The sequence below is a fragment of the Bidens hawaiensis genome, unplaced genomic scaffold (assembly GCF_021521415.1).
Source record: "Bidens hawaiensis isolate Kalapana, Puna unplaced genomic scaffold, B.hawaiensis_p1.1 tig00077533_1, whole genome shotgun sequence".
Taxonomy (NCBI): Eukaryota; Viridiplantae; Streptophyta; class Magnoliopsida; order Asterales; family Asteraceae; genus Bidens; species Bidens hawaiensis.
The window spans coordinates 8,358-19,974 of NW_027503356.1; the positions used below are offsets into that span (position 1 = coordinate 8,358).

Sequence of the window (11,617 nt, forward strand, 5' to 3'; positions counted from 1 at the left end):
AATAGTTTAGGATTTTATAGTTATCGTTAATTGCATTACGTTAACGACACCTTGCCATGAGGGGTTGCCAAATGGTCCAGGATTTATAGTTCCACCATCCAAAAGCGATTAACACATAGGTAAATAAGCATAGAACACAAAATCGAGCAATTATTCAAGTAAAGTATACAACAACGTTTGTGGTTTAAGACCCAAGTATAAAACATTTAGTTTAGATAAGATGAAATGTCACCCCAAAAACAAAAGATAGAAAACGGGGTATGAAGTTACTCACGTTCAAGTAATAAACTTGAAAGATTAATTATTTGGAGATTTGCCGGAACGACGAATTAACGTATGAAGCCTAAATAAAAGAAAGTCTTTGATTTAGAAAGGTTGTCTTGATGATCTTTAAATAAAATAATTGTTGCAAAAAGTAAACAATTAAAGTTTAAGGTTTATAATCTAACTATTTAAGAATTTATAATAATAACCCTTTAAAAATGTAAGTTTGCTCGAAACGGGTTAAAGTATCTAACCTTAATATTTACTTAACTTATGTTAAGTAATAAGGTGAGAAAATGCTAAATGCAAGTTCCTTTGGGACAAAGATAATAAAACGGGTCTTTAACGAGTGTTCGGGTTGTTGGTTCGGGTCTTGATAATTGGTCAAAATCAAAGTCAACTTTCCAAAATAATGAATGTTATGAAATAACTCAATAAAAATTTATAAGACTTAACCAAGTATGTAGATCTGTTGTTTTAGAACTAACAACGCACGTTAAGCGAATGTTCGGTTTTGTCTGTCCAAACTATGTTATGAGATCAAGTTGGATCCAACATTTCCAAGTACTTGAAAAAATAATTAAAATCATTTTGTAAATTATTTTTAGAGAAATATACAAGTCTTGATAGCTAAAAACACACTTATGTGTCTTAAGCGAGTAAAATCGGATTGGTTCGTTTTCCATCTCACAATATGTTCCTTGATGGTTTCCACATGCCCAAATATCATAGATCTTGTATAATAATTTATAAATGAAAAATATTTAAGTTTTACAACTAAAAAAATAACAACAAGTCTTTTAAGCAAAAGTTTCGGTTTGGTTCGGTTTTCATCTTCCAACGAGTTCATAGATGGATTCCACATGCTTAATATCAAAGAACTTGTAAAAATGATTTTTGAAACTCGAATCTAACATTAAACATGTTTTAAACAACTATTTTAACAAAATTAGTAAGCAAAAGTTCGGTTCACGGTTTGGACTATTTACGGTTAAACCGAGGTTAGTCTCTACAAACCCCCACCATGGAACTTCATAAATATGACCAAAAAAAACTAAAAAGAGTAGAAGTTAGTCATGGTTATTATGTGCAAACAAGTTATGTGTGTGTATATATATATCAAGAACACGAAGTCCTCCATGAAGCCTTGCCTTACGAGGTCCGAAACTTAACCAACCGGAGTCGGAGAAGTAACTACCAAAGATAACAAGGGGTGTGTATTATATATATGTTGTATCACCATATTCAAGTAATAAGAATTAGTTAGAACAAGGTTAGCTTTTAGTTTGACCTTAAGTAGTCAAAATAGCAAAATGTTGAAGATGAATACTTGGATTTGAGAGAGATTTTGGAGAAGATGAACAACCAAAGTGGTGTATGGAGCCTTGCTTTTATAATGGTAAGAGTATGGTTCATATAAATAGGGTAAAGATGCATGTGATGGTTGAAATGGTCAAACAAGTTTTTGGTATATGACAATAATAGTCCCCAAAGTTTGGTTTAAGTCATTTTTAAGGAGTTTTAAGGACCAAAAAGGATGTTTTCAAGACCCAACAAGTGTAAAACAATATTGTAACATAAAATCCATCATTTTGAATATATCATAAGCTTTGGTTTACAAAATGGGTCGGTTTACATGATAAACGAATACAAACGAGACCCGAAATTGACGAATGTCACAGTTTTCCCCTACCTCTGCCTTCTGTGACTAATATATTACCTGCTGATTCACCTGAACTTTTGCGTCTTGAATCTTCTCCAAGAGTCAAATCCCGAATCCCATCAAAAGTAATTTTTGTAGACGAACTACAAACCGCAGTCACTGTTTGCGACCAATTGTCGGGCAAAGAGGATAACAACAAAAGACCTTGAACTTCATCATCAAACTTAATGCCGACTGACACTAAGAGGGAGAGATTCGAGTTGATTATTAATAAGCGTTGTAATTGACTCACCCTCTTTCATTCTGGTTGTCACTAGCTCCTGGATAAGGTAGACCTTATTTGCTGCCGAAGGCTTCTCATACATGTTGGATAGTGCCTCCATCATACCACGGACTGTGGTTTCTTTCATGACGTTAAACGTCACATCTTCTGACAACGACAGTTTAATACAAGCCCTGGCTTTCTTGTCTAACTTCTTCCACTCTGCTTCTGACAACTTTTCTGGTTTTTCATACTCAAACATTACATCCAAGTCTTTCTGACAAAGTAGCGCTTCAATCTGCATGTTCCACCAACCAAACTTATGTCCGTCAAACTTATGTATCGAAACCTTTCCGTCTTCTGCCATGACAATGACTAAAACGAAAAAACTGGATAAAAAACAGAGACAAACACAATAACACAAGCCTGAACTTAACGATTGTTCTACTGAACTCTGTTAAATAATCAACCTATTTTAAGCGCAACGGAATAACAAACTAAAAAATCAGAAGCTGAAATTTTAAACTGAAACGATAAAACCTGACAAACGCGGTTGGTTTTGGTTTCTTTAACACTTCTTCTGATTGACTATGTTTTTTCAACAAAAATAGGAACTTAATTCAACTGTTCTTGGCTCGTATTTTGCAAAATATGATCTCGACCCAATTATGTCCGGGCTAAACTGCCCAAGACTGCCCCCACACAAAATATTAAACGAACTGGTTTAGGCCTGCTGTCTTTGATTCCAGCCCACTTAAATAAAAAAGAAAACCCAAAACAATTTGGGCCTCCTACCCTTTGTTTTTCACGGCCCAATAAAATTAATAGGTCAACCAATTTTTTTTTCTCACGTGCCTTGTCTTCTTCCCTTTGATCAAACAAAAGTATTTTGTCTTGTTGCCTAAACTCCAAGAAACACAAAATATTCTTGTTTCTTCTCGTTGGTCAAACGCAGCAGGAACACATAAAAGAGAAAATGGCACTCAATCAAATAATTGGTGTTTACAACTTTCAAAGAGAACCAACAAAATATAACAGATCTCGTTTTTTTTAATCTCTGTGACGGCGCAGAAAACCCAACCGGTGGCAAGCGGTCACGCGACATAACCCTAGCTCCGATCTCTGGTGCGGCGAGACGATAGATACTGGTTCAAACGTGTTCTCATGGGATCCAAACCTAAGCTCTAATACCACTTGTTAGGATTAAACGCACACACGAACCGAACACACACGCGAAAGCAATTAACGAACACGAAGATTTAACGTGGTTCGGTCTAAACTGGCCTACGTCCACGGGTGGCAACTAGGCATTTCTTTTATTGAGTGGCAGCGATTACAAGTACATGACATCAAATATATAAGATTAATATAGGGTTTGCATCTTATTGAAAAAGAAATCCAAACCAGGCCGGGCTTCGGTCTGGCCACCCTACACCCGTCTGCCATTTGGACTTCAACAAATAAACCGGGCCTAAACAAAAGGCCTACAAACCCAACAATAATTACATATATATGTCTATAAACGAACCGAAAGGACATAAATAAAGGCATGTCTGTGTTCGTTCATTTAACTTTTAACGAACACAAACAGTTAATCGAACACATGTTTGTTTTCGTATTTGTTGGTTAAAAACTAAACCTGTTCGTGTTCGTTTATTTAAAATTTAAACGAACAATTCACGAACATAAATGAACATAATAAACAAAGATAAACGAATATGAATGAAAATATATGTACATGAACCAATGTAAAAAACTTTAATGAACGATCGTAAACGAATGCTCACGAAGATAGATGAATAGTGAAAAATGTGTTCATGTTTGTTCGTTAAATTAAATAAACATAACATAAATGAACTTTTCATCGGTTCATGAATAAGCAGAATAATTAACTCATCTATAAAGTTTACAATATTGTTTTTTAGTTCTTATTTCGCCTTTTCATAATTGTACTTGAAGTTAAGTATCACCACTCATCGGGTTATTCGGGTTAACCCGAAACCCGATTTTTTTTTTCAAATATGAACTGGCAACTCGACCCTATTGACAATTCGGGTCGATTAATACTTCGAGGATAAAGTTAAAATACAAAGGACAACAAAAATGAGAATGGTGAGAAGGATTCTAATTCATTGATCTTAGATTTGAATGATTGAAATTAATTTAATAAAAAAAATTGATAGGAATGACATGAAGGTAATAACCCACCTTTGTTGACTTTTTCTCTTCACATGCAAGACACATGTCAATTCCCCCATCATTTTAAAATGTCTATAACTTTTTTACACGAACGTTTTTTTATACTCCTTTTCTTTTGATCCCCACTTAACACATGCCAATTATTTATGCCTTCATACACTTTTTATTTTTATTATACCCTAATTAAGTTATTCGCGTTGGGGTATTTTGGACTAGGGCTGTTCAAAAAACTTGCGGCTCGCGGCTCGCTCGAAAAAAGCTCGGCTCGAAAAAGCTCGATTCTAAATGAGCTCGACTCGACTCGGCTCGATTTCTAAACGAGCCGAGCTCGAGCCAGGGTCAGCTCGGCTCGTGGCTCCTTCTTGGCTCCACTCGTTAGCTCGGATCGTTTAAATTAAACCCTAAATTTTAATATCTATATGTAATAATATAATACCAAAAAATAAATAAATAAAATTATGCATATATTATGTCACTCGATACCTAAAACCTTATAAAAGAATAACGAAAATAAAACATATAAATTTATAAATTCTCTAATTTATAAATTTTATATAATACGTATATTAAAATTATATATTTTTGTATTTTATGTATCAAAATTTTAAAATATAAAATAATAAATAATAAATAAAAATTTAAAAAAAATTAAAGGAGCCCGGCTCGAACTTTAAACGAGCCGAGCTCGAGCTCAATTTTTCAGCTCGATAAAGAAAACGAGCCGAGCTCGATTAAGTTCGAGCTCGAGCTTGAGCACACTCTAGATGGGCCCAACTCGGCTCGTTTATAGCCCTATTTTGGACACCCTGCATATCGGTCTTTCGTTGGTGGGTTAAAAAAGGTAGGTAAAATGATTTGATCTCCTTATCCCTCCTGGCACACAAGAACGCTACCAGCAAACCTTCATTAATTCAGTCATCCGATCTCAATCTGAACCTCTTAAACCCTAATTTCATTATAAATGATCCATATCTGATTCAACCGCATCAACAATGGACCTCACCTGTCTACAGCTAACCAAATGCATATTCAATTCCAATTCCAATTCCAATCCAACTCATCATCATCATCTTCAACCTAGGGTTTCAGTTTCAAATCCAAGAGATTTCCGCTGGCGTACTTCAAACACGTGCGTGGCTTCAAGCTCCGATGCACTCGTCTCCACCACGTCCTCCTTTCACAAGGAGGATGTAGATTTGAAAACATGGATGCATAATAACGGCTTGCCTCCGTGTAAAGTGCTTCTCAAAGAACGCCCAGCGTATGATTCACGCCATCGTCCCATTCATTACGTTGCTGCAGGTCAACATTTACAGGTTCCACCATTTTTCTTTACTGAGTTTTGTTGTATTTCAATTGGTTAGTTAACTGTTGGTGTATTTTATGATGAAATGTAGGCAGGTGATGTTGCATTTTCGGTTCCAAATTCTTTGATTGTAACGCTTGAGAGAGTTTTGGGGAACGAGACTGTTGGTAAGATGCTCTTCAATTTAATGTAGTTGATATCTGTGCTATAGCGCTTATCGGACCTCTATCGATCAAAATTATCGGTACCGATAATACAGGCGATATTGACCAATATATTACCGATTTTTCTGATATCAGTTTTTTAAGTCTTAATTGCCATTTTTTAGTGTTTAATGTTAGTGTTTCAAATCTTAATCAGTTCCTACTTGCTACAACTGTTAGTGTTTTGTAAGTTACAAAAGGTTAATTTGTTAATGATAGGAGATTATAGTGTATTGTTACTGTTAAATTGCTATATATATAAATTCTGCATGATATTATAATTACCGATCTCTCACCACGATAACCGATATCTCAAATATCGATTCTTGACTGATATCCAATATTTTTACACATAAACTGTATAGGTTCAATTTCATATGTTAGATGTGCATATATATGATTGCACATATGCAAATGTAGATTTATGATTTGTTAAGCAACTTGTGTTAGGTTTTGCAGTCTGTTTGGTAGATCATTATTATGACTAGGACTCTTTTGCGTGATTGTAAATGCAGCGGAACTGTTAACCACGAACAAGTTATCGGAGTTAGCTTGCCTAGCTTTGTATCTAATGTATGAGAAAAAACAAGGAAAGGAGTCTTTTTGGTACCCTTATATAAGAGAGCTTGACCGCCAGCGCGGTAGGGGGCAACTAGCTGTTGAATCACCACTCTTGTGGTCTGAATCTGAACTGAATTATCTGAATGGAAGTCCCATTAAGGTATTTCTTTCTGTTTTGACGATAATATTTCAAAAGGAAACCTTCCACACAAAGAGACAACAGGCTTAATCTACATTGTAATGTTTGTAGGCTGAAGTTCTTGAGAGAGCAGAAGGCATTAGAAAAGAGTATAACGAGCTTGACACTGTCTGGTTTATGGCTGGATCACTATTCCAGGTGTGTTTTTCTTGTACATTTGGTGCTATTTGTATCACAAATTATAAAGAAATGGATAAATTTTGGTTTTTGTTTATTAAATTTCAGTTATTAACATGATTGATTGCTTTAATTGACTTTTTTTTGTATGGGCAGCAATATCCATTTGATATCCCTACCGAGGCCTTTCCATTTGAGATATTCAAACAAGCCTTTGTAGCAGTTCAATCTTGTGTCGTGCATTTGCAGGTTTGTCTTATACTCTTATTATTTGGTAATACTTGGTTGTCATTGGTCTCTTTCTGATGGAGTATTTACTTTTAGAATGTGAGTTTGGCACGAAGGTTTGCATTGGTTCCACTTGGACCACCTCTGTTGACCTATAGAAGCAACTGCAAGGCCATGTTAACAGCTGTAGATGAAGCTGTCCAATTGGTTGTTGATCGTCCTTACCTAGCTGGACAATCTATTGTAGTATGGTATACTATCTGCTTTCTTTTGGATTATATTATACCATATTTGACTGTTTGTGAGAGCGTAATGTTGATCTCTATTATACAAATGTTTGTAGGTGTGGGCCACAGCCTAATTCAAAACTACTAATCAATTATGGTTTTGTTGATGAAGATAACTCTTATGACCGTTTGGTGGTCGAGGTTAATTTGAAATTCTAATATCTTCATGAAATTTTACCATTTCAAGAATATGACTCTTGGTTTCCAGGCAGCATTAAATACAGAGGATCCTCAATATCAAGATAAGAGATTGGTTGCTCAAAGAAATGGAAGGCTGACTATACAAACTTTTCAGGTATAATTTACTCTTACTTTCACTTTATGAAACTGCACAAATGGTCCGGGGATTGTAAATTTTTTGGATTTTAAAAATTGCAAACTTAGTTCAAACTTTTGTAAGAGGGTTGCACTAGTTTTAACGGAAAGGTATGTGCCATTTTTGTGAGGGTAATTGTGTCTCTTTAAGTTTGAAACCGTAATGAAATACTTTCAAATTCTAGAACTCCTAACGTTGCCTTTATCAACTTCGATTATGCACTGAACCTTCTACTTTGCACTGAGCGAAGGTGATTTATTAGGATCTCAAATTTAAAAAGATACAATTAGCCTCACATGACTAGCACATGACCTCACATTTTCATTACAAAACTATCTGAAATAACGATGGTGACTAAACGTGCAACCCTCTCAAATTTTTGGACTAAGTTTGCAACTGTAAAAATTTGGGGCCAAACTTGCAATATGGTCAAACCACAGGGACCATTTGTGCAATTTTCTCTATAATTTATGTTGCAGATGGGTGCTTGATATTGATTAGATTTAAAATTTTTAATCTTTATCATCCGCAAAGGTTAAAGTGGGGAAGGAAAGAGAAACCATTCTAGATATGCTTCCATATGTGAGGTTAGGTTAGGTTATGTTTCAGATCCTTTAGAGATGGAGTCGGTTATATGCTCTCAAGGTCCAGTATGTCCGGTAAGTCCATCATGTGGGACCCATTGTCATTTTCAGTTAAGATCAGTAATTCAGTATCTTTATTATATCAGTTTTATGATAATACAGGTAAGCCCGTGTATGGAATATGCAGTTCTGAACCAACTAGCTACTTATTTTAGAGAAAGACTGGCAGGTTATCCCACTACTTTAAGTGAAGATGAAGCCCTGGTAATATCATTGTTTTTTTTATTTTTCAAGTTTAGATGACGTGGGTTAGATAATGGGTCAATTGGGCTGTGAAATATTTTATTAATTATGGGTGTTGGCGAATACAGTTGGCAGAATGTGATATTGATCCCAAGAAACGAGTTGCTACACAGCTTTTGAGGTGTGAGAAGAAAATATTAAGCAGATGTTTGGAGGTAACGGTTGATCTGATAAACAAATTACCAGATCTGTCAATATCTCCATGCCCAGCTCCTTATTCCCCGATACTAAGATGATGAATTTGGATCTAGATTTCACTTGATACACATTTTGGACTAGACATATTTGTAGGATAGAAAATGCATGCATTGCTGGTTTTATGGTGTTGCATCAGTAGGTGTTCTGTTTCATTTAAAGCTCAAATCATGTGGTCATTGTGTTCTTTTGATGCAATTTGATTTGCTGTATAAATGAGAAAGTTTCACGCCCTGTACAGTTTGTGGACCAAAATGATGATCAAACTTGAATCTGATTGCTTGTGTCTGGTAGCAATAGTTAAAAGCAGGTGAGAGAGTATATTAATGTGTTTGCTCAGTGAATGCATCACCTATCAATCCTGGAAAATGTTCATTCTTATCGAACACTATCTAGTGTCAAATGAAATGAGCAAAACCAGGTTTACAGTAAACGTCCGTAGCTTTGAGTATATCTAGCCTCTTTTAACTTCTAACTCATGCACTATGGGACAACTCGCAAACCCTGGTATGTCTGTTGGTACATCAGCTTGTTGGTAGCCTGATAACAAATGTCAATAGATCATCTGCAGTTGGTGGTTCTTCAATCCACATATGACAGCAGGGGCATTGGTTCAAAGTCCTTGTGATAAGTTTTAAAAAGTTTTAAGGTTAATCTTGGTAACAATTATTACTATTAAGAAAAAGGCTCAGATTACTAGTTTAAGATATTGTGCCGGAACGCCTCTGAGTAGACGTGCACAAATCGGGTTCACCTTGAAAACCCGAACCGGTTCGGAACCGGTTTTTTTTACACCGGGTAGAAAATGACACCGGTTCCAGTCAGGAACCGGTTCGGTTCCCGACCCGAACCGATCCGGTTCCAGTCAGGAACCGGTTCGGTTCCCGACCCGAACCGATGCCCAGAAATGCAAACTTTTAGGAACCGGGTAGGGTTGGAACCGGGACTGGTTATTACGTAAAAACCGGTTCCACCGGTTTTTTTTTGAAATTCAAACATTATAGCCGTTAGAAACCGGTTCCAACAGCTATATAGCCGTTTTTGACCGTTGGAACCGGTTTTATTACTATATTTAGCTAATTTTCATTCTATAAATATCAATGTATGAGTGTGTACTTGTTAAACCACTTCCAAAACTATAAAACACACTCCAAAACACAATTAAGCTTAAACCGACAACAAATGGCAACTAATGACGACGTTGTTATGGTGATCGAAACAACAAGATGCCCCGATGTTTGGGTTCATTACGATTTGTGTCTAATGACCGACTCACATGAGATGGCACGTTGCAAATATTGCTCGAAGTTTCTTAAAGCAGGGTCCAACTCGACATTACGAAAACATACGAATAAGTATTGTCAAGAGAAAAGAAGTTTGGATGCTAAAAAACGGAAGTGGGAGAATCGTCCGGCTCTACAACCCAAAAATAAGTATTCCCGAATTAAAACGACGGACTTTGTTTTTTAAGTTTTAGTTGTTATGTTTAGTATCGTTTATGTTTTAATAATGTTTGTAATAGTTATTGTTTAAATAAATAAAATGTTCGTCATTATTAAAAAAGTAACAAAAAATTAATCATGAGTAACAAAAGTAATTATAATTAAACAAATCAAAACTAAATATTAGTTAAACAAGTTACAAATAATTTTACTAAAACAAATAAAAAACACAAATTACAACTCTTCTTCGTCTTCATTCTCGTCTTCACCCTCGTCTTCATTATCGGAAGAAACCCCGTCCTCCGCCTCCTCATCATGAATATGACGCTCTATTGGTATTTCGTCTTCAAAGTTCGCCTTGTGTTGTACACGATCCACCGCATCCAAATGGTTCTTTAGGCAAATGCAAACCTCTAGAGACTCGGGAGTTAATTTTGTTCTTCGCATAGATAACACCCTCCCACTAAGAGAAAAAACCGATTCGGAAGCAACCGTTGAGGCTTGTACGGCAAGCAAATCACGAGTCATGGCGGATAGAATGGGAAATTCGTTTTGTTTACCTTTCCACCAAGCCAACAAATCAATATTGCGAATTTCATCGACCGTTGCTCCCTCAACATAGTTTGCTCCACTATATCGACCAAGTTCGCTAGTTGGTGTGTTTCCTCTTTGCCTCTTAGATGCCGATTCACGAATCCCATTCATCAAGTTTATAAGTGGGTCATTGCACGGCCTACTAGTTGTTTTTTTCACAAAAGACGATCTCGTGCTTGGACCATACATTTGAAAATAATGGTCATAAAGGTCTTGAAGGTTTTTGTTGAACTTTTCCTTCGCTTCCGTCGACAACTTCGGGTCGATCTCGTGCATACCTAAGTTGTCGAATATTTCCTCAATCGTTGTCTCAACCCCATTAACATTCCAATAGGGGTTTAATGCGGCGGCACAAGTAAAGACCGACGGTATGTTTTCAAAATATTTTATGAACTTTTCCTTCATCACCGCAACAATATTCTTGAAGAGTTTGTTCTTCTCCGCAAAGCTTTTAAAAACACAAGACATATAGTACAATTCTTGCAAAACCCAACAACTAGTAGGGTAATAGACTCCCAATAATTTTGTTGTTGACCTTTTGAACACGTCAAGATACTCCAACAAATAACCGACTTGGACCCAAACACTTTTCGGAAACATATCAGCCTCGCGTTCTTCAACAAGATTGTTATGAAAAGCTTGTAAAGTTTGGCGTTGGGCAAAAGCACACTTTAGCATATGACAAGTTGAGTTCCAACGGGTTGGAACGTCCCAATTCGGCCCCAAATACTTTCTTTCAACCGACTTGCAATAGTTCTTATATTCAAGATGTCTTCTTTTACCACTTTTGAAGACATCTTGTAACATAAGTCTAAAGAATTTTAAATCGTCACAAATGTTTTCATTTTCAAGACCTTTTTGAACAACCAAGTTGATGACATGTGCAACACATCG

General features: G+C 36.0%; 1 pseudogene across 1 annotated transcript; it reads left to right on the top strand.

Annotated features, from left to right (window-relative positions):
- Positions 1–5,380: 5,380 nt before the first annotated feature.
- On the top strand, positions 5,381–8,820 carry LOC143606840 (uncharacterized; annotated as a pseudogene). Its single transcript, XR_013148824.1, has 11 exons — positions 5,381–5,704; positions 5,786–5,861; positions 6,413–6,618; positions 6,709–6,795; positions 6,931–7,023; positions 7,099–7,253; positions 7,346–7,430; positions 7,498–7,584; positions 8,140–8,264; positions 8,352–8,453; positions 8,561–8,820. The product of XR_013148824.1 is annotated as an uncharacterized LOC143606840 (transcript).
- The last annotated feature ends 2,797 nt before the right edge of the window (positions 8,821–11,617 follow it).